The following is a 23713-nucleotide window of genomic DNA, read 5'->3' on the forward strand; positions in this document are numbered from 1 at the left end:
CTTCTAAACTCTCCCTTGCCCATAGCTTTTCGTTGACAAATTCTGGTTGCATTGTTGATTTGAGCTTGACGAATATGTGGGAGTAGAGAAGATTTTCTTTTCTAGTTGCAAATGTTGCATGTCTAGTAGATGAAGAGTTTCTCACTTGTGTTAAAAGAATTTAGTGAATGCTTGTGTTGTTATAATCCATTTTTGTAACTTTGGGGTTGATTGTATTTAGCTAACAAGGTAGGAGAAGGTTGTAGTAGAAAAGGGAAAGAGCAAATTGAATAGGTAGAATCGATGTTGGGAACCCTAGTGAGCTTTCCTTGAACTTTTATTCTCTTGTGTTTGACAATTGTTGAAAATGTTAAATCATTGTTCGAATTTTACCTTGTTGGTATTATTCATTGCTGCCCTGCTTATGCTATCTGATTGTGGTATTGATGCTGTTTGAATATTGTGTTGTTAATGAACAAATGATATATAAATGAGCTATTTAGATGTTAAAGAATGTTGTCTAAAAGGGTGAAGACTATGATGTCTAAAACTGCTATTAATTGTTTTACAAGCTGAAATTTAAGGGGATTGAATGCCGAAATTAATTGTACATGAAGGTTAAAGTTTTTGTATCCGATGCTTCAATCCAAGCTGAGTGATGGTGTTCGAAAGTGCTCTGCGGCTTTAGCTTAAGAGCAAAGAGGATCAAAGTCGGATAGGGGAAGAAGAGAATGTAAACGAATAGCCGTGGATACCTAATCGTCGACCACTTCCGAGGTAAGTTTTAAGTGATCAGACGTTGAGTAAATCCAATCAAAATAGGACATAATGAGTTGAGTTAATAAGATATGATGTGGCCATGATATGTCTTAAACTCAAAAGGTAAGTTCACAAGTGTTTGGACTTGGAAATTTAAGAGCAAATTGTAATAATTTGCTTTGGACAGCAGCAGTAACGTGATTTTAGAAAATCACTATAAATTGTTGGCGTGGAATTATAGGCTGAATAAAATATGTAATCAAAGCTTAGTTAGTCTAGTTTCTTATAAAAGAGACCTTGTGAGGAAAGAAATTTCCTATAAAGAGATATTTAAAGTTGTGTGAGACGGTGTCAGAATGACTCCAAAATCCCCTGTTCTGTGTTTAGAAAATCATTATAAATTGTACAAAAATGGTTATAAGATAAAATTTATATGCTTAGACTCCTTAATGAGTATAGTTTCAAATGAAATCAAATACAACACATTTTGAATTCTGTAAAATGAGAAATTTGATTCGTAGTGAAGAGTGGTCAGATTAGTCAATCAGTGAAACAGGGGAAACTTTAAGAAAAATCTGGTATTGATTGGCCAAACCTAAAATTCTGGAAATTTTATGGATGGAAGATATACAAGTCTATATTCAGGAAAAATTAACGGCAAGTGATTTGGAGTTTTTTAGCTCCGGTTATAAATAATTTAGTGACCATTGCTCAGGAAAACAGCTCGTAGTGAATATGTGATTTTGTTGTAAACATGGGTAAAACTTGTTTTAGTTGTTCATAAGCTATTGATTAAACCCATACTTGAATTCTAAATCGTGATATTGTAAGCTTATGAGTATTCGAATATGAAATGATAGTATGGCGTAAAATTGAATTATTCATTGGAAAGTGATGGATGTAGATTCGGCCAAGACCAAATCTGTACATGATAGTATATGTGGTATGTGAAGTATATTTGAATAAATGTGAAAGTGTATATATGTGATAAGGCCTAATGGCCGACGTGATGAATGTGAAAGTGTATATATATGTGATAAGGCCTAATGGCCGATGTGATGAATGTGAAAGTGTATATATGTGATTAGGCCTAATAGCCGATGTGATGAATGTGAAAGTGTATATATGTGATAAGGCCTAATAGCCGATGTGATGAATGTGAAAGTGTATATATGTGATAAGGCCTAATGGCCGATGTGATGAATGTGAAAGTGTATATATGTGATAAGGCCTAATAGCCGATGTGATGAATGTGAAAGTGTATATATGTGATAAGGCCTAATGGCCGATGTGATGAATGTGAAAGTGTATATATGTGATAAGGCCTAATGGCCGATGTGATGAATGTGAAAGTGTATATATGTGACAGGGCCGAGTGGCCAACGTGATGGATGTGAAAGTGTATAAATGTGATGAGTCCCGAAGGGCATTTGTGTCAGTACTATATCCGGGTTAAAACCCCGCAGGCTTTATGCGAGAATATTATCCTGATTAATGTCCGTAGGCTTCGTGCTCGTACTATATCCGAGCTTTAAAGACCCGACGGCTAAATGCTAGGATTCAAGTAAGACTTTGATATTGAGTATCTGCATTAAGTTACCATCAAAGAAGTATTATGTATTCAAGATGTTCAGGTACGTATTACTTACTCATCGGTGGAGTGATTTCGAGGTGAATTATCAGTATCAAAGAGGTAGGTAAATGTGATTAATATTATAACTCCAAATGTGAGAATGATCTAATTGGTAATGGTATGTTTGTATAATAAAGTATGCGATGAAATATTCTTATGTATTAGTGCATATTCTGCCCAAAAGCCTTATGATCTGAGTATGGGTTGGGTTGAGCTAGATGTGCCAGTACAAGGTAAGGATTATGATTTGTAAGCTTACATATATGTGATAAGGAATATGTTGGTTCTTTATGTGCCTATGGTAATTTAGTACTTGTCATGTTGAAATACTTAAAAGTATGGATGTGATTATGAACAAGTGGAAAGGATTATTGAAAGTTGAAAATCGATGAAGAATGTGCTTTGGAAATATTTGACCATCTAGGTCATTATTATTCGAAAGTATATATGTGGCAGCCAAGTGTTGCGTTTAATGATATTATAGATCGAGATGAAGCTCTAGATTAACTTCATCGAACAGTTGAAATGAATGACCAATAATAGTGATTGAGAACACTTTGTCTTGCTTAAAACTTACTAAGCATTAAATGCTTACTCCGTTCTTTGAATCTCTGTTTTATAGATTTTGGTTCGTCAGCTATCGGACTCGGGATTATTGAAGTCGAAGTCGCCCACACTATCAGAGCCCTTTTGGTACACTTTTCGTTGAACTCTGAAAATGGCATGTATAGGACTACCTTTTGTTGTTGGTCATGTACCCTTCGGTTTTGTGTAAATTTGGATAGCCATGCGTAAATGGCTTAAATATACTTTGATCATAGCATTATAATTGTTTTGTATGTTGTCCGTCGAGAGGTATGGAAATGTTGGTAACGGTTAGCCATGGGAAGGGTTATTCTTGATCACTTTTGGAATATGTATGACAAACTCTAGTTGATCCATGGAGGATCATGAAATAGGTAAAGCTTACCTTAAAAAAACAGATGCTGGAAGCAGCAGTGATGTGGATGTGAAAAATCACTAAAAATAGTAGGAATGGAATTAAATAGTGAATAAATTATGTAAATGAACCTTGATGAATCTATTTTCATAGTAAAGTAACGAAACGATCTTATGGACAGTATGTTAAGATATATTCAGGTTCTCGTGAGATAGGGCCAGAACAGTTTCTGGATTCCCTGTTCCGAATTTGGAAATTCATTATAAATTAAACAGAGATAATTAGGAGTCATTCCATATATGTATAGATTCCTCTTTGCGTCTAGTTTCTATAGAAACAAACGGCATCAGCATTGAAGCCCTGTACAGGGAGATATCCAAGTCGTAATGCACAAAGGTCAGTGTAGTCGATCCCTGTAACATGGGAGACTTTGACTAATAAACTGTACTAATTGGCCCGACCAAAAAATTCTAGAAAATAATTGGTAGATGCATATATGAGTCTATTTTCAGGGAAAAATCACGAAGCTGATTTTCGAGTTGTGAAACTCATGATATCATTTTTAAGCTGACAGTGACGCAGTTAGCCAGCTTGCCTGGAAAATTTAAAATGGATTGTGCAAAGAAGTGATTTAAGTCTGCAAACCCCTCGTGTCCGACTCCGGCGACGGACTCGGGTACGGGGTGTTACAATACCCCTAGGGTTACTTTTGATTGAAAAGCATGATGATTTAATTCTGTATGATGTATGCCATGATTATATATCTGCTGCATGGGGACATGGGTTATATTATGGAGGAAGCGTCCTGGTGGCTATGCCACAATTATCTGATCTGGTGGCTCTGCCACATATATCTGTTCTGGTGGCTTTGCCACAATTAACTATTCTGGTGACTCTGTCACATTATCTGTTTTGGCAGCCATGCTGCATATTTCTGTGGCGTGTAGCGGTTGGGTAGGTCGAGTAGTCTCCCCACATGGTGAAAGGTTGGTATGGGGGTGCATGTGGTTGGATATAGGTTAGCTTTTGCATAAACATGTGATATCTGTTCTGTTCTGTTATGGGCCTATGGGCTCTATTCTGACTTCTGTTCTGGGCTAAGGCCAACTTATTCTATTCTCTGTGGTTTGAACCGATATAGGCTATGGTTGGGTTAATTTACACATTGAGTTTCTCCAAACTCACCCCTTTATTTTCATCTACGCAGGTAATCCCCAACCATCGTGGGCTTGGAGCTGTGACGGATTCAGAGTGGCCACACATTCTGCAAGTTGATTTTCTTTTGGTGAACTGGACATCCCTTTTTATTTACGTTTAAGGTTTTTGGTTCTTTAATTGTAATAAGGCCGCTCAATTATTTTTATGGTTTTAATATGTTTTATTAAGATAGGTATAACTTATATTTAACTGTTGAAATTGAATAGCTTTTAGGGCACGTTTTCAAAAACAGTAATTGATTTCAAAATAACACGACAATAAGTAAAGCTTCCGCAATGAAACTATTTTCCAAAATTAATCACTTTTCCTAAAAAGGACTTAATCAAATTGGATTCCTGGAAATATGCATGACGTTAAGGTGTGGCAATGGTGGTGTGCATGTCTAGGATTAGATCCGAAGGAAGCTTGGTACTTAAGCAGTCTGATGGACTCACCTCCTCTTTTTCGGTTTCCTACCTGGTGATCAGCTTCCATTCACTTTAACCTGCATTGAAATTATCTTTTAAAACACTAAGTAAGTTTTTCTAGAACAACAACCTGAAATGTTTCGAACGCTTCGATGTGGCATGTCGGATCCGGCTATAACGTCTTTACCTGGTTTGGGGTGTTACAGGTTCTGTCGTTTAGAGATTCTTGTTTTGTCCGAATATCCCACTGATGTAGTGGAGCATTCTTGTTGACTCTTCAATTTCTTTGTGGGAAAGGAGTGCGTTCTTCCGTTAGATCTCTTACTCGAAGCTCTAGCTTCCCTCTTTGCTCGCTTTCTTTCATTATTCAGTTCCTCAGCCTTCTTGCTCGATTGACTAACATAGCGAACTCCCTTATTTCAAGAATCCCGATTAACAATTTGACTTCTTCATTCAGACCTTCTTCGAAGCAATTGCACATTTCTGCCTCCAATTGGATCCACTCACTTGCATACTGACTTAGTCTCACAAACTCTCTTTCGTATTCTGACACGATTCTGTTTCCTTGTTTGAGTTCCAAGAACTCCTTCCGCTTCTGGTCCAAGAACCTTTGGCTGATATACTTCCTCCTAAATTCAGAATTCCTATGTGATACTCTCTCTCGGTGCTACCGAGGATACGGTCTTCCACCTAAATTCAGAATTCCTAAATTCAAATAATCCCTAAACCATTCATCCATTATCTCAAAGAAGGCGGCTCTATTTAGGGACACACGACCAAGACACATGCCCGTGTGCTAGGCTGTGTCCTCCACATGACTGAGACACATGGCCGTGTCTCTACCCGTGTGTTTACTACCATGCATTTTAACCTAAAGATTTTAGGTGCAGGGGACACACGGCCATACCACACGCCCATGGGGCTGGCCGTGAATCATACACGGCCTAGACACACGCCCGTATGTGTGTCCGTATGGACCTTTTTGGAGGCTACAAATCTAAGCCAATGTTCACCCTCTATAACCACTCATATTCTCGAACCTCAATGATGTTTAAGATGGCCTAAATATGTCCGAATACTACCATATATGGTCTATAGCATGTTAACCTCATCTCATCGGTTATGTACATGCTAATTTATCCTCTTTGTACTTAAGATTTCCATCTCATTCAAAAACACATTTAGACTTGGGTCATTGTTACAACTCATTGCCAATTATTACCTAACCATCCCAAGTGATTTGGCCACATTTCATATGTCTATTTATAATATACCAAATTTAATCATCATAAGAACATTTAACCACAAACAAGCACAATTAATAGGTCATAACCTACATCACAATGAGCCATGTCTTATGGCCATATACAAAAAGAATAAGTTTAATATTTAAGCCTTTACATAGGCCAACCAATGACACATATCACAAAATAACCAGGACCTATACATGCCACTGAAACAAAATAAAGTACCTATACACCAAAGCAAAACATGTTGTTAGTGTTGGCAATGCTTCAATCGTCTTCCAATCTTCATGAGTCTACGAGATCTGTAAAATAGGGAAATGAGAGGGTGTAAGCACTAACATGCTTAGTAAGTCTGAATAACGGGAAAGTAAACTTACTCGTTATTTAGCATGCAATCATATAAGACATTCAGGCCACACATTCATAGTAAAATTTCCTGTCACATATTGATAAACCAACACGATGCGTGATATTCGTGACAGGTTTTAAATATTTATAATGAATCATTTTTGAAACTAACTATTATCATGATGAAGGCAAGTGTACCTATCGAGCAGTAGTATAGCTTTAGCAAGATCGGATTGTCAAACCTAAAGAAACTAAAAGTACTAGTAATAACTGTCTTTTCATTATCTAGCTTAAGAATAATGGGGTTTGTTTTAACTAACTAATTAACTAAACTAAGAATTCACAGAAAATAGAATTGGGGAATTACTTTTGGAAAAACTCGATTGATTAAGACAATACCTAAGGAAAAATCCACCTAGACTTCACTTGTTATTTGACTCTGAATCGAATGATTTATTCATTTGACTTGATCTGTAGAAATCCCTAAGTTATATTATTATCCCTCTCGAGACTAACAACGTCTAACCCTAGCTTGAATAATTGAAATCTCTTTCTAATTAACTCCCTAGGGTTGCATTAACTCGATCTATCAATCCCCTTATTAGGTTTCACCCTAATCCGATAAAATCTTGTCACCCTATCTCTAGACGCGCAATCAACTCCAATTAATTATGACAAATGTACTCTTATACAGGGTCTATTCCTCCTCTGAATAAGAGCTTAACTTGAATCAATATCCTGAAATATTAAAACAAGAATTAAGAACATATAATTTAGAAGAAGTCAAATATTTATCATACAATTTAGATAATAATAATAAGATCTGTCTTAGGTTTCATTCCCCTCAGGTATTTAGGGGTTTTAGTTCATAACTAAAAAGGTAAACATCTCAGAAGAATAATGAATACAAAACATAAAGAAAAACCCAAAACTCTTGAAGGGAAATTGAAGGAAGATCTTCAGTCTTAATGATCAATCGACTTTCTTTGAGTAATTCCCTACTTCTTTTTCTACATCCCCCATTTTTCTCCTCCTCTAGGGTGTATTTATAGGCTTTCGAATGCCTAAGAACCCTCAAAATTAGCCTTTTTCGAATTGGACTAAACTTGGGCTCGGCAGGGACACGCTTGTGTGCGATTACTTCAGGCCGTGGTCAAGCCTGTTAAATAGGCACAGACTTGTCTCCACCTGTGTGAGTTGTGCTTCGACTCTGCCAAATTAACACGGTCGTGTGGTCTACCTGTGTGAGGAGGTCCAGGCCATGTTGATTTCGTACGTTGTCCCATTTCTCTGTTTTTGGCCCGTTTCTCGTTTCTTTCACTCTCCTATGCTCATCTAAGTATAAAATATGAAATTAAGGCATTAGGATCATCGAATTCACCAATTTTAAGGAAAAATCATCCATAAAATGTGCTAAGCATGGGATACAAATATGTATAAATTACGGTTTAACAAATACCCCCACACTTAAGCATTTGCTTGTCCTCAAGCAAAATCTTCAACTCATAATCAAAATAAATTCTTCTCAACTTATAATTTCTATCGATAATATCTCAAAATAATCCACAAGTAATCATACATTGAAAATTAAACTGAAAGAACATCAAAGTTTCAAACATTTCAAGTTGAGCATTTTACCATGAAAACTTGGGTGTCTCCCCTCATCCAAGTAATTACCTTTGATTCAAAATATCATAGAGTTTCACATCCTCACTAAAGATTCACTCAAATCACTCGAGGTGTTTAAGGACAATAAATGAACCACTCAATAGTCAATAATGAAAAGTCATTACCATAGGCTTGCATGAAAATCAAATCTCCACCACTATAAATTGAGATGAAACATCAATCAAAAGGAATTTAGAGGGTTGTAACGTGGCTTTGGTTAGAGGGTGTGGTCACAAGCTGAAAGAAAGGGTTAGAATCGAGATTGAATTGAAAAATTGCCTAACTAAAAAAATGACTAGTCATCAATTGCGTACAACAGAGCTTTTTCTTAGAATATGGAATTTAACTTCTTTAGTTCAGAAGATCACTACTACTAATATGTATACATGTTTTTTTTAAGAACAAGTCAAATTACAAAATAGAATAAAACATAGCTAAACAACTATTCCAGCTCAAATCTCGACAAAAATAGGGATCAAATCAAATTAATTTAGGGGATTTCAACAATAATGAGTTATGGGTTAATATTGAGGGTAAATTAATGAATGGGTTGTTAGGCTCAAGGGAGTTCACTAAGGGTTAATTGTGAAGGTGGGCTTTTATGGAGTGAGTGGGTTAAACCTAAGTGCCTTTATCATTTTGACATATCAAATCAAATGGTGTGGTCTTGACATGCATAATCAAGCAAGTTCTAGAATAACAATTCAATACTGATGCACTCATAATGAAAGTGAGCATGAAAGAAATAATAAATGCTCTAAAGGCTCAAAATCTCACAACAATTATGGCTTTTTGATGTTTAAACTTGTGAATTCCAACTTAAGGTAATACCTAAACTTGGAGAAACAACCTAAAAGTTTTTAATTATTCAAAAATCAATTTATCATGCTAGATTCCCCAATGTCTTGAAGTTTAAACAATCAATGCATAAATGCCTATGTTTTAAATCAAGATATATCAATAAACATTATAGACTAATTGAAATTAATTCTAATAATGATATGAGAAGATCGCATGAAAATAAAACAAAATTCAGGGATTTTTCTGATATAAAAGACCCCCCACACTTAAGATGTACATTACCTTCAATGTACAAAGATAGATATAATGAAAAAGATAGATTCATAATCATTAGATAGGAAGAGAAGTGAAACTTCCTGAATGATGAATGGATTTCCTTGAATTGGAGTTTTAGAGAATAATCAGCGTGAGGGTGGAAGAGGATACTCCGGTGGTGGTAGAGGTTCATTAGTCCATAAGTCCTGCGCCAAAAGAATATTATATCTGGTGGTAGCTATGGTCGTGGTCGAGCAGGGCATGGCAGTCGTGGAGAACCTTTCCTGATGGAGTTTTTTAGTTCCTATGCGAGGATGAGCTTTGGAGCTCTTTCTGACTGTGATCAAATCAGGAACTCTTTAAGAGGTATACTGAAGCATAATTACTCATAATGAAATAGCCGAAGAATAAAAATTGTAAAAACTCAGGATGAAATAGTATTAAAAGGAAATAAAAATAAAATAAAAAATATAATTTCAAAATATAGAGATAAAAATAAAATAAAATAAATAATAGGTGTTTCTAGAGAAATTGGGCACACGGCCGTGGGGCACCCCCGTGTGCTCTAAGCTTAGCCCGTGCGTTTTGTACTTTTTGAAATTAGGTGCATTAGAGTACACGGCCATGTTGCATGGCTGTGTCGATCTCCGTTCGCTTCTCCCACGCCCATGTATGAAGGTCCACGCCCGTCTTGTTTTGGAAGGTTTGCCCACAATTGCTTTGCACGGGCGTGTCGTATGCCCGTGTTAAATTGACAGGTTCAGCCATGGTTTCGAGGCTTAGGCGTGTCACACGCCAAACCTTTGCCCTGTTTCCACACGGTCCTAAGCACGCCCGTGTGCTTGGCCATGTTTGTGTGGTAAACATGTATTCAAGAGCTCTATTAGTAAGTTTGGTACTAAAATTTAAAGAAGTTAATACAGTTAGTGCTCGGGTTGCCTCTCGAGAAGTGCTTATTTATAGTCTAAGCTCTACTTACCTTTCCATTGAATGGTCATGGTGGTTCAAGGAGTTTATACTCCTCATTCCTGCTGTGAATCTCATCAAAATAAGGTTTTAGGCGGGTATTGTTTACCTTAAAAGTGCCAAACTTGGGATGAATTACCTCGACTGTGCCGAATGGGAAAATGCTAAGTACCGTAAGAGGGATTTCTTCATTCGGTTTTTCAGTGACAATGTGAGGATTTGCGGCATCTAATAAAACTTTATCTCCAACCTTAAGTTGATTTGGAAAGGTATTGAGCTTGTTCTGGCGTAGTTTTGGTTTATCGTGTCTTCTCGGTTGATGTATCTGCCATTCATCTACCTCCTCGATTTGTAGCCTTTGTTCTTCATGAATCGGTCATCTACCATTGCTTGAAAATGGCTCATGTACTTCCTTCAAACTCATTTCCTGCAAAGTAGATTGCACCATATTGTCAGTTTTAGTAGAATGGTTTAGACAATCACCTTCAATTTTTGATGTGTTGCTGGAATTGCGAGCTTGAAGGGTGATTGTTTCTTCTCCCACACGAAGTGTGAGCTCACCTGTGCCAACATCAATAATCGTTCTAGCAGTTGCTAAAAAGGGTCTTCCTAAAATCAAAGGAGTGTTGCTATCCTCCTCTATGTCTAGAACAACGAAGTCAATGGGAAATATAAATTTATTGATTTTAACTAGCACATCTTCAATAATACCCCTAGGAAATCTTATAGTTTTATTTGCTAATTGAATGCTCATCCTAGTCTGTTTGGGTTTCCCAAGACCTAGTTGTTTAAACACTTTGTAACGCATGACGTTAATACTAGCCCCTAAATCAGCTAATGCATTATTAACATCTAAACTACCAATTAAGCAAGGAATTGTAAAACTTCCTGGATCTTTCAATTTTTTAGGTAGTTTATTCTATAGAATAGCTAAGCAAACTGCGTTTAGCTTCACATGCAAAGCTTCATCCAACTTTCGCTTATTTGCTAAAAGCTCCTTTAAAAATTTCACTGCGTTTGGCATCTACGGTAGAGCTTCAATAAACGGTAAGTTAATATGTAATTTTTTAAGAGTTTAAGGAATTTACCAAATTATTCGTCTGACCGGTCTTTCCTTGTCGCATTGGGGTACGGCACACGAGGTTTGTATTATGTACTTACCGGCTTTGGGTCATTTTGGCCGACCTTATCTTTACCTTTGCTTATCTCAGTTTCTTGCCTTGGTTCTGGTTTAGGTGTGAGTTTCTTGCCTTGGTTCTGGTTCAGGTGTGACTAACCCTTTCTCATCTTAGCTAGTAATCGCGTTGAGCTACTCCCTTGGGTTAGATTCTGTGTTGCTTGGCAAGCTACCTTGTGGTCATTCAGAAATCAACTTGGCAAGCTGTCCAATCTGAGTTTCGAGCCCTTGGATCGATGCTTGTTGATTCTTAAGTGCTGTCTCAGTATTCTTAAAATGTGTCTCTGACACCAAGATGAATTTGGTTAGCATCTCCTCAAGGTTCGGCTTTTTCTCCTGCTAGTATGGTGGTTTCTGATTTCCTAGGCTTCCCCATGAAAAATTTGGGTGATTCCTCCAACCTGCATTGTAAGTATTGCTGTAAGGATTGTTTTGAGATCGAGGATTATTACCCATGTAATTTAATTGCTCGTTCTCCATGTTGTGGCCATAAGGTGGGTATTCTGAATTGCTTGATGCACCTCAATTTACTTCGCACCGCATTACTGGGTGAACTTGTGAAGAATTAAGAAAACCATCAATTTTCTTATTCAAGATTTCTACCTGATTAGAGAGCATGGTGACCTAATCGACATTATAAACACCGGCTATTTTTGTTGGCTTTGTCCCCATGACTTGCCACTGATAGTTATTCAGTGACATCTCCTCAATAAATTCGTAAGCTGCCTCAGGTGTCTTATTATTGATAGTTCCTCTAGCAGCTGCATCAATCATCTGTCGAGTCGAAAGATTTAGGCAATTATGGAACGTTTGAACCTGTAGCCAAAGTGGTAACCCATGGTGAGGGCACCTTATTAAAAGGTCCTTGTATCTCTCCAATGCATCGTAGAGTGTTTCTAAATCCATCTACACAAAAGAAGAGATATCATTACGTAATTTGGCTGTTTTACCCGGTGGGAAATATTTTAATAAAATTTTTTCGGTCATTTGTTCCCAAATAGTAATTGACCCTTGTGGTAACGAGTTCAACCACTGTTTAGCTTTGTTCCTCAATGAAAAGGAAAACAACCGAAGGTGAATCACATCATCAGAAACGCCATTAATTTTAAAAGTATCGTAAAATTCTAGGAAATTTACCAAGTGAGCATTGGGATCCTCGTCCTGCAAACCATCAAACTGAACAAACTATTGTATCATTCGAATTGTGTTAGGTTTCAGTTCAAAACTTTTTGCAGCAATAGCAGGTCTAACTATACTTGACTCAGTTCCTATTAAATTAGGTTTAGCATAATCATACATAGTGCACGGAGCAGGATTTTTATTAACAACAATTGCAAGAGGTAGCGGACTTTCTTGTTTTCAGCCATCTCTTCGGTTGTGGTTTGAATATTGTCCTCTTTCCCATTCTCTGTGTATCTTAGGCTTCACCTTATTTCTCTTTTGTTTCTGCGAATTGTACGATCGATCTCACTGTCAAAAAGTAATGGTCCTGATGGGTTTCTTCTAGTCATAAACTATAAGAACCTACCAGAAAAAGGGAAAAAGAAGAATTAGTAATAAAAATTAGAATAAAATTTAAATTGCAGTAAAAGTAAATGGCTAAACTAAGAATTCACAGAAAATAGAATTAGGGAATTACTTTTGGAAAAACTCGATTGATTAAGACAATACCTAAGGAAAAATCCACCTAGACTTCACTTGTTATTTGACTCTGAATCAGACGATTTATTCATTTGAGCTGATCCGTAGAAATCCCTAAGTTATATTATTATCCCTCTTGAGACTAAAAACGTCTAACCCTAGGTTGAATAATTGAAATCTCTTTCTAATTAACTCCCTAAGGTTGCATTAAATCGATCTATGAATCCCCTTATTAGGTTTCACCCTAATCTGGCAAAATATTGTCACCCTATCATTAGGCGCACAATCAACTCCGCTTAATTATGAAAAATGTACTCTTAGACAGGGACTATTCCTCTTCTGAATAAGAGCTTAACTTGAATCAATATCCTGGAATATCCAGACAAGAATTAAGAACACATAATTAAGAACAAGTCAAATATTTATCATACAATTAAGATAATAATAACAAGATCTATCTTAGGTTTCATTCCCCTTAGGTATTTAGGTGTTTTAGTTCATAACTAAAAAGGTAAACATCTCAGAAGAATAATGAATACAAAACATAAAGAAAAACCCAAAACTCCTGAAGGGAAATTGAAGGGAGATCTTAAGTCTTGATGATGAATTCAGCTTCTGAGATGGATCAATCGGCTTTCTTTGAGCAGTTCCCTACTTCCTTCTCTACGTCCCCCTTTTCCTCCTCCTCTAGGGTATATTTATAGGCTTTAGAATACCTAAGAACCCTCAAAATTGGCCTTTTCTGAATTGGACTAAAATTGGGCTCGACAAGGACACGCCCGTGTGCGATTACTTCATGTAACACCCCAAACCCGGCCCAGACATTATGGCCAGATCCGACGTGTCATATTGAAGTTTTTAAGAAAACCCATGCCTCTTTCAACGTCATTCTTAGTGTTTTAAGAGATAGTCTTTGCTAAGTTAATAAAGTGAATGGAAGCTGTGCACCAAGTAGGTATCCGAAACAGAGGAGGTAAGCCTAGAAGGCTGCTTAAGTACCAATCTCTTGATTGGATCCAATCTTAGACATGCCCACAACCATTGCCACTTTGGTGCTAGGTTAGGTTTTGAGAAAAACGAGTTGGAATTCATTTAAGTAGTTATTTTTGATAAACCGATTAATTGTATCGTTGCGTTATTTTGAAAATAATTATCATTTTGGAAACGCGCCTTAGGTCTAACTCATATTGTTATCAAAAAAATATAGGGTATAAGATAAAATAATCCCAAAAAAAAATTAAAATGGCCTTATTACAACCCAAAACCAAATAATAATATTAATAAGATAAAACTTATAAAGAAATAAATCAGCTACTTATTGCAATTAAAAGAAACAGAAACAGTAGTGTGGCCATCTCTGAGTCCCTCGCAGCTCTAAACCATCTAAGCTTAGGGATTACCTGCACAGTTAGAAACGGGGTGAGTTTATGAAAACTTAGTGTGTAATCCCAATAACAAACAAACAGTAAATAACACGGTATCAGTACAATCTGGGCCAAAGCCCTATTTTGTCTTGACATATACTAGGCCGAAGCCTTTCCATAAATCATATCACTGGGCCGAAGCCTTTTCATAAATCATATCACTGGGCCGAAGCCTTTACTGTAAACGGTATGGCTCTTAGGCCCATTTCAATATCACATGTAATTTCAATGGATGTATGCAAGCCCATCTCAATATCACATGTGATGTCAATGAATGTATGCAAGCCCATTTGGGGAGACTACTCGACCCACCATCTGTTACTCTCCACCCGTACCAACCAAGTTCTCCATGTGGGGAATAACTCAACCCACCCAACCAAACTCTCCACTGGCAGCATAGCTGCTTTATCATATAACTGGAGGCCTAGCCTCTTTTAATAACTGGGGCAAAGCCCTTTCTGATAAATTAGGGCAAAGCCCTTTTCGGTAAACTGGGGCAGAGCCTTTTTAGCACTTCCTCCATCAATACAACCCATATCCCATGCAATATGTCATGTATGCAGAATGTCATGCCCATATTTGAATCAAACAATCACAGTCAAGTCATTCATATCACCAACATATATTCACAATCAAATCCGTCAACCACACAGTCCAAGTCAGTCACTTGCCCACAAGGGCAAAACAGTCATTTTTCATATTATAAGGGTATTTTCATAAATTTACCAAAAATTAGGGTTTTTCATGTTCATTACAATTGTCAATATTTCCGAGTGTTTAAACAATGATCTTTAACCCACTTTATCAAATTCGGGCTTTTGGGCCCAAAACCCCTAATGGGCCCTACGAATGCTGATTTAGCCCACTAAGCCTGCTTAATCCAAATTTTACAACAGTACTAACAGTGTTAACATGCAACTTTTCCAGATTCCATTTTCTATCAGTTTTACCTAAATGGGCCCGAAAGCCTATTGGGCCCGATTCCAACCCATTGAGGCCCAACTTACCATCGTGCACAAAATTGCGCTCTTACCTGCTCCATCGATCCAAACACTGATCATATCATATCTATCGCATCTTTAAGGAAAGGCAAAATCACAAGTTCCCGAAATGCCAAAATTTTAGCATTTCGGCTTTTTGGCGAATATTAATCTAAGCTACTGCGAGGGTTATTACACACCTGTTATGGGTTGAAGTTGAAACGTTTCCAGAATCAATCACCTACGATAAACACCACCTATCACTCAAACTTAACTAATCCAATATCAATATATGTAAATCCTAATCATATCAGTCATACGGAACATAAGGGCATATTCGTCATTTTACCATACAGGGGTATTACAGTCACTTTACCCTACAGGGGCTTTACAATCTTTCTACCTATTAGGGGTATTTTAGTCATTTCATCCTACAAGGGTGTTTTGGTAAATCTACAAACCAAGGGTATTTTAGTAATTTTGTAAACCAATGGTATTTCTATAATTTTTAGAAAGTCAAGGGTATTTCTATAATTGTGTAAATTAGGGGTATTTTGGTAATTTTACAAATTGAGGGTATTTTGGTAATTTCATAAACCGGTAGTATTTTGGTAATTTTACAAACTAGGGGTATTTTGGTAATTCTACCCTATAGGGGTATTTCAGTAATTTCACAATCGAGGGTAAAATGGTAATTTTGTAAATCGAGGGTAAAACAGTAATTTTGTAAATCAAGGGTAAAACAGTGATTCTATAAATCGAGGGTACTTTGGTAATTTTACAAGTCGAGGGCATTTCTGTAATTGGTAAACTAAAGTATTCTAAACAGGGATAACAATACGAAGGGCCCTAAGCCCATTCTTGGCCCAAATGGGCCCACACGCTCGTGTGGCCCTTTTAGTCCAAATCTAGCCACAAATATGAGATTCACCTAGCCTAGTCCAATATTTACTACACAATCAAACAACTTATCCAATTGGGCTCGTAGGCCCATTAGGCCCACATGGCCCCTTTCGGCCCATCGCGGCCCGAAGTAGCCATCCTACAGCTAGAGTAGCAAGAAAATACACACCTGATAGGAGACTGGAGTTAATCCACGCTCTGAGCACTCTTAGCCAACGCCCAACCCAAACTAGCATGCCATACAGCAAAAGGGATTAGCCAAGAAAGGTACCTTTACTCTCCTCATGGTTCCCTCTATTTACAGCCAGCTTCGCAACCACTCTTATGTTAGCTTCTCGATGTGGGATCCCTCCAACATCAGAGTTTAAATTCAACACCAACTTTTGCCGCCCCCTGTTAGCAAAATAAATGCTCCTTACTTGCCATGGGATTCGAACCCATGCCTCCCCTCAGATGCTCCACACGCTACTTGACACTAAGCCACAAGGCTTTTTGTGTCATATTTTATCCCCAATTAATTATAAGGTCTAAAGGCCAAAGTCCAGGTTCCCTTAAAAAAAACCAAAATAAATTGCAAGAGCCAAGGCTTGAACCCAGGCTCCCATACAACCTTAATGACGCCACAACCACTAGACTACAAGCTTCATTGTGTCATTTATTTAACACAATAATTCAAAAACCCTCACCCAAGCATCCAGGTTTTTTTTTCACTTAATACCAAATTTTTTGATAAAGCCCAAGTTTGAACCAAGATTTCTCTAACACTTCTCAGGGCCATTAACCACCAAAGCAGACATTTAATTGTGTCATTTCATTGCACAATTAAATACCTATACACAACCTCCTTACGGACTCGCACTCAAGGCCTAATACTTCTAGGCCCAAATTCGGGGTGTTACACTTCAAGCCGTGGTCAAGCCTGTCAAATAGGCACGGACGGGTGGTCCACCCGTGTGAGCCATGCTTCTATTCTACCAAATTGACACGGCCGTGTGGTTTGCCCGTGTAACACCCCTCGCCTATGCCCGACGCTAGGACAGGGTTCGAGGTGTTACCTGACTTAAACTCAATCAATCACACAAAAACAGTGCCATAAAATTTCAATCAACTTAAAACTTTCCTTTTCACATGCTATTTGTCCCATATATGGCCTTACGAGGCCCAAAACATACATCCGGGGTGGTTTGGGACCCAACCGAGAACTCATGAAAAACTTAGAAAATCTCTTGCATCAAGGCTTCACACACCCGTGAAGGTATAGAGCACTCACCCGTGTGCTAGGGACACACCCGTGCCCCAAACTCGTGTCTAAAAACCTGGACATTCTGCCAAAACCACATGTCTGTGTCCTATGATTGTGTCCTTCACACAGCTAAGACACATGGCCGTGTCTATTACCCGTGTACTACTACCATGCATACTGACTTGAAAAACTTAGGTGCAGGGGACACACGGTTGGACAACACGCCCATAGGGGCTGTGACAGCCCTAATTTGACCACAGTTGGAAAGTGGTTTCGAGACCACAAAACCGAGTCATAAAAATAATTAGATGTTATATTCTGTGCTTATTATATGTGAAAGTGCATGTGTGAAAATTTCATGCTTTAATATTGTCATTTGTGAGTGAAATTATTAAATAGGACTTGTGTGAAAATTTTTGAAAATATGATAGGTTATTTTTGTAATGGCCAAATAATTTATGGTGTAAATAAGTGGATTTGCATGTCAAATTTCCCACTTTAGTTGAAGTGGCCAGCCATGATGATGATGATAAGCAAAATATGTATTATATATTAATATTATAATGGTAATGGTTTAATTTATGAAATAAAAAATTAGTTAAAATAAGAAATGATAATAGAAAAACAAAAGAAAAACAAAATGTATAGTTCATCTTCTTCCTTAGCTTACCCGAACCCTAAAGAAGAATAGGGGAGATAGCATTCGGTCACTTTGAGCTTGGATTAAGGTATGAAATTCATGTTAGTTTTTGAAATTATAGCATATATTAAGCTAGTTACTAAGTCCCTTACTTAGCCCATGTCAAAATTTTGAATTGTGTAGTGATTTGAGTATTCGGCTATGGAAGATTTCTGAAGGGGATGATTGTTTTCTTTATGTTTTAATGAATAATTGCAAATGGGTGATGTTTGAGATAGTTTAATGTTCATATAGGTAGTTTGGATGTTATGAAAAAATCGGCTTGTGTATTGGTGAGTTGCCGAATGTGAACTTAGGTGATATTTGAGTATTGTTTGTGTTTTAAAATGATGGAATGGAGTGGATGCTTTGATTGTGATATGCAAAAAAAATTATAAGTTGGATTTAAGGTTGTTAAATTGCCATTGTCATTGCCGAAAATGTGTTTAGTTAAAGAAAAGTTTGGTGTTGGATGTTTTAAATGGTTTAGATGGTTATAAATTAAGTTTGAGATAGGTAATATATGTTTTGGGAAAGGTTAATGTTTTTAGGTTGAGTTTGTGTGGCTGGTTCGGTTATAATATGCATGGATAAAAATATAAGTGTATTTGGTTGTTGAATTTAGTCAATCTGTTGTAAGAGATTTGATATCTAAAGTTATTTTGTTGTATCCGAATTCGATAAATAAAAAAATGTTTTAATATGTTTATATCATGGTAAGAGTTATGTTTTGATTTTATTATAATCTGTAATTCGGCACTTGTTCCATGATATAATATTTGGAGTTGTATGTATATTAATTAATGAAATTCGGATATGCAAGGTAATGAGTTAGTGAAATGTTCCATGCTAGTTTTAGTCTATTATTTAGGAAGAAATGCAATTGTTGATTGTAGCCTTGAAATCTATGTTAAGAACGCAATATGTATTTAATTTATAATACTATGTTCCAACATGTCATATATGTATATTAGGTTGTATGTGTGATTGTTTATCAAATTATATTATCGCCATATGAGTTTTGTGCTTGTGCATGAGAGTTATTATACAATGAATATTCAGCTATAAGATTTAAGGGTTAAATCGTAGGAACTTTGATGATATACATATTCAAATTATTCGGTCATTAGGGTTATAGGTACTTTAGTTATGTGGGTTATATGTTAAGGTAAATTGATTAATGTGATTAAAAATGTGTATGACCATTTTATATTTGAGCAAAGTAACTATATGGCCTATTAAGTTTCTTGTCATATTCGGCCATAAGCTAGCATGATGGGACTTTAATAAGTTAAATTTTGTTTGAATTAGCTCAAGAGCATAGAGAACCAAGGTTGGACAAGGGAAAAGAGAAAGTAGTTGAATAGTCGATCCGAGACTGTTCGAATATATTCGAGGTAAGTTTTAAGTAGTTAAATATATATATTTTGATAATGACATGACATATTATAAGAATTAAGTATTACTTGTCATATATGTATATGGCTGAATGGCAATTGTAATGGAAGTAAAATGTGATATACTTTTATGATTAAAAGATGTATGTTCGAATGATGCTTGTATCCAACTTGGTGTGATATGTTATATGAAACTTATTGATTTGAATATTGCATTGTACTATTCGGGCCTTTGAGCCTAGCAGGCTATATGCCGGTGAGATATTATTCAAGCTTCGAACTTAGCAGGCGAAATGTCGGTGAATGAATTCGGCTTTTTAAACCTAGCAGGCTAAATGCCGGTGATTTGATAAAGGTCTAAAACTAAGATACCTGGTGTTAGAACGAGAAAATGAATACATTCAACATGTTAAGTTGGCCAGGTACTTATTTTGTATTTATATGTGAGTATGATTTGAATTGAATCATAAGTGTATAATGTGATACATATGTGAATAAATGTTATAGCTATATCTATGATCATGATACATTCGGCCAAGGTGTGAAAATATGTGAAAATATTCGATTTATTTATTTATGCTATATGAATTCAGATTAAGTGAAATGAGAATGTAATTGTGCATCATGTGCTTGTGTATATTCGACCAAATGGTAATATATTTAGAAAATGATCTCTTGAGAAATTGGATAATTGATCTATAATTGAGTTTATTTGTTGCATTACTTAAAACTTACTAAGCTTATGAAAGCTTACTCTGTTTGTTATGTTTCCCTGTTTTATAGATTGTTGACTACAATCACCTGCTCGAGGAGGGGATCGTCAGGAATTCGTCACACTATCTATCATTTTGGTACTACTATATTTTGAGCTAGTATGGCATGTATAGAATAGACTTAAGTGAATGATATTTTGAGATGTCCTTGTATATAAACCATGTAAATATGGCAACTTTTGAATGTCGATATAAGTTTGAATTTCTATCTTTGATTGTGTTTGGCTATAAATATAATTGCTAATGAAATTATGTAAATGTGTATGTACTAATGTTGAGGTTTGGATTAGTAACTCTTCATAACCCACTCCGGCGACGGATACGGGTTATAGGGGTATTACATTTTATTGGTATCAGAGCTACGGTTTAGTCGATTCTAGGACTAACATAGCGTATGTAAGTCTAGCTATACATGCCATAAAGTGTTAATATGATAGTGTGATGATTTCTGACAATTGAAACATGTTTTTCGTATAGTAATGAATTCCGATCCTGATCGAGCAGTAGCTGATGATGTAGAGAGCGTAGCGCCTGCTCCCGCGCTAGGGACAGCGCAGTTGGACTCTCAACCGAATGCTAGTAATCAGAATGATGAGGCTAAACAAGCCTTCTATGCTATGATGAACGATTGGTTTACTCAGTATATTCGGACTAATCCGGCTATTTCACATCCTCCACGCCCGACTAATACAACCCCTGCGCTTGTGGTACCTCCAGTAGTTGACCCGTTGAGGTTGAGCAAGGCCCGGTTGATAGGATTTGAAAACTCGGGGCTGCCAAGTTCAAGGCTACTGACAGTGATGATGCCGAGCAAGCTGAGTTTTGGCTCGATAATACCACTTGTGTGTTTGATGAATTATCGTGCAGACCCGATGAATGCTTAAAATGTGCTATATCCCTATTTCGTGATTCTGCCTACTATTGGTGGAATACTTTGATTTTAGTGGTGCCGAGAGAACGGGTTACTTGGGAATTGTTTCAAACTGAGTTTCGCAAGAAATATATCAGTCAAAGATTCATTGATTAGAAACAGAAGGAATTTCTCGAGCTCAAACAGGGTTCTATGATAGTTACCGATTATGAGTGAAAGTTTGTCAGACTTAGTAGATATGCTTGGGAATGTGTTTCGTCTAAGGCTATAATGTGTAAATGCTTCGAGGACGGGTTGAATGAAGACATCAAATTGCTAGTGGGTATTCTAGAAATCAAAGAGTTTGTAGTGCTTGTCGAGCGAACTTGTAAAGCCGAAGAGCTGAGTTCCATAAAAGATCTTCGGGAAAATCCTTTCCTCAGTCATCAAAGAAATTTAGAGATGACTTAGGCAGATCTAAGAATACTTCGGGTTTTTCCGGATAAGATCGTGATCGACCCCCAGTGAGTACGCGGGGCACCTCTGTTGCCAATGTCGGCAATGATCGTCAAGATAGATTTGAGTGCAAGCATTGTGGTAAATGGCATTCAGGAAGCTGTAGATTTCATGATCGCTATTGTTTCAAGTGTAAATCAGCTGATCACCTTATCAGAGACTGTCCGAAATCAGCTGAACAGAATACTGATCCGAGTGGGAGACCTAGTAATACTGCAACACGAGGTAGACCACCTAGACATGCGGGAAATGCTAGTGGAAATCAAAGAGGAACCAAAGATACTGCTGTACGTTCTGAGGCTCGTGCACCTTCTAGAGCCTATGCTATACGCGCACGCGAGGATGCTTCTTTTCCAGATGTTATTACTAGTACTTTCACTCTTTTTGATACTGATGTTATTGGTTTGATTGATCCCAGTTCTACTTATTCGTATGTGTGTGAAACTTTGGCATCTAGTAAGACTCTACCTGTTGAGTCTACTGAGTTTGTGATACGAGTGTCTAATCCTTTGGGTCGTTACGTGCTAGTTGACAAAGTGAGTAAGAAATGGCCCCTAGTGATCCGAGCTTCTTGCTTCCCGACTAATTTAATGTTATTACTGTTTAACGAGTTTGATGTCATTCTCGGTATGGATTGGTTAACTGTTCATGATGCAGTAGTGAATTGCAAGAAAAAGACAATTGATTTGATGCGTTCAAATAATGAGATAATTCGAGTTGAGTCTACCGATTTGAATGGATCACCGGCAGTGATATCCCCGATGTTTGCTCAGAAATATGTGAAGAAGGGGTGGGAAGCATATCTTGCGTACGTACTGGATAGTAAAGAATTAGAAAAGAAACTTGAGACTGTGCCCGTGGTTTGTGAATAGCCGGATGTGTTCCCCGAAGAATTACCTGGATTACCACCTGTTCGGGAAGTAGAGTTTGGTATTGAATTAGTACCAGGAACTACACCTATTTCGATTGCTCCGTATCGTATGACACCAACTGAATTAAAAGAATTGAAATCTCAGTTGCAAGAGTTGACAGATAGAGGTTTTGCTCGATCGAGTTTTTCTCCTTGGGGTGTGCTAGTGCTGTTCGTGAAAAAGAAAGACGGAACCATGAGATTGTGCATTGACTATCGACAGTTTAATTGAGTAACGATAAAGACTAAATATCTGTTACCACGAATAGATGATTTATTTGATCAGCTGAAAGGAGCCTCAGTATTTTCAAAGATAGACTTGATATCGGGTTATTATCAATTGCGAGTTAGAGACTCTAACATGCCTAAAACTACTTTCAGAACGAGGCATGGACATTTTGAGTTCCTAGTGATGCCGTTTGGGCTTACTAATGCCCCTGCTGTTTTCATGGATTTAATGAATCGGATTTTCAGACAGTATTTGGATTAGTTTGTAGTTGTGTTTATAGATGACATTTTGATCTATTCACCCGATAAAAATGAACATGCTAAGCACTTGAAATTAGTATTGCAGATTTTACGAAACAAGAAATTATATGCGAAGTTTAGTAAATGTGAGTTCTGGTTGAGTGAAGTCAGCTTTTTAAGGCATATTGTATCCGCATCGGGCATCCGTGTTGATCCGAGTAAAATTTCAGCTATACTTGATTGGAAGCCTCCGAGAAATGTTTCAGAAGTTCGAAGCTTTTTGGGACTTGTCGGTTACTACAGATGGTTTGTGAAATGTTTCTTGATGATAGCAACACCGATGACAAAGCTGCTTCAGAAAGATATCAAATTTGAGTTGTCAGAAAAGTGTCAGAAAAGTTTTGATCAATTGAAAACTCTTTTGACTTAAGCTCTAGTGTTAGTTCAGCCAGAATCCGGTAACGAATTTGTGATCTACAGTGATGCGTCTCTGAATGGTTTAGGCTGTGTGTTGATGCAAGAGGGTAGAGT

General features: G+C 37.1%; 1 non-coding gene across 1 annotated transcript; it reads left to right on the forward strand.

Annotated features, from left to right (window-relative positions):
- The first annotated feature begins 12230 nt into the window (after positions 1-12230).
- Positions 12231-12337, forward strand: LOC121231076 (small nucleolar RNA R71). Its single transcript, XR_005929145.1, has one exon. It is a non-coding gene; the product is annotated as a small nucleolar RNA R71 (small nucleolar RNA).
- The last annotated feature ends 11376 nt before the right edge of the window (positions 12338-23713 follow it).

The sequence above is a fragment of the Gossypium hirsutum genome, chromosome A06, assembly GCF_007990345.1.
Source record: "Gossypium hirsutum isolate 1008001.06 chromosome A06, Gossypium_hirsutum_v2.1, whole genome shotgun sequence".
Classification (NCBI taxonomy): domain Eukaryota; kingdom Viridiplantae; phylum Streptophyta; class Magnoliopsida; order Malvales; family Malvaceae; genus Gossypium; species Gossypium hirsutum.